Raw genomic sequence first — 263 nt, 5'->3', positions numbered from 1 at the left:
TTAGTAATTAATATCTTGTTAACTATTGCTGACACCTCAAAATGGTACAGGACTTTTTGATTCAGTATAGGCTGTTCTACCCACGTATGATAAAAAATGCGGTAGTCGCCAAACACCCTGTATACATATACGTTCATATAAATGCAATTATAAGAATATAGCGCTTATATTATAATTCCATGTATGGATATATTAATTACTGAATTTATATATAAATGTATATATAGGGTGTCGGAAGTGTTAGGTATACATATAATTTATAT

The sequence above is a fragment of the Trachymyrmex cornetzi genome, unplaced genomic scaffold (assembly GCF_001594075.2).
Source record: "Trachymyrmex cornetzi isolate Tcor2-1 unplaced genomic scaffold, Tcor1.1 scaffold808, whole genome shotgun sequence".
NCBI classification, from domain to species: Eukaryota; Metazoa; Arthropoda; class Insecta; order Hymenoptera; family Formicidae; genus Trachymyrmex; species Trachymyrmex cornetzi.
This window is presented reverse-complemented; position numbering follows the sequence as displayed.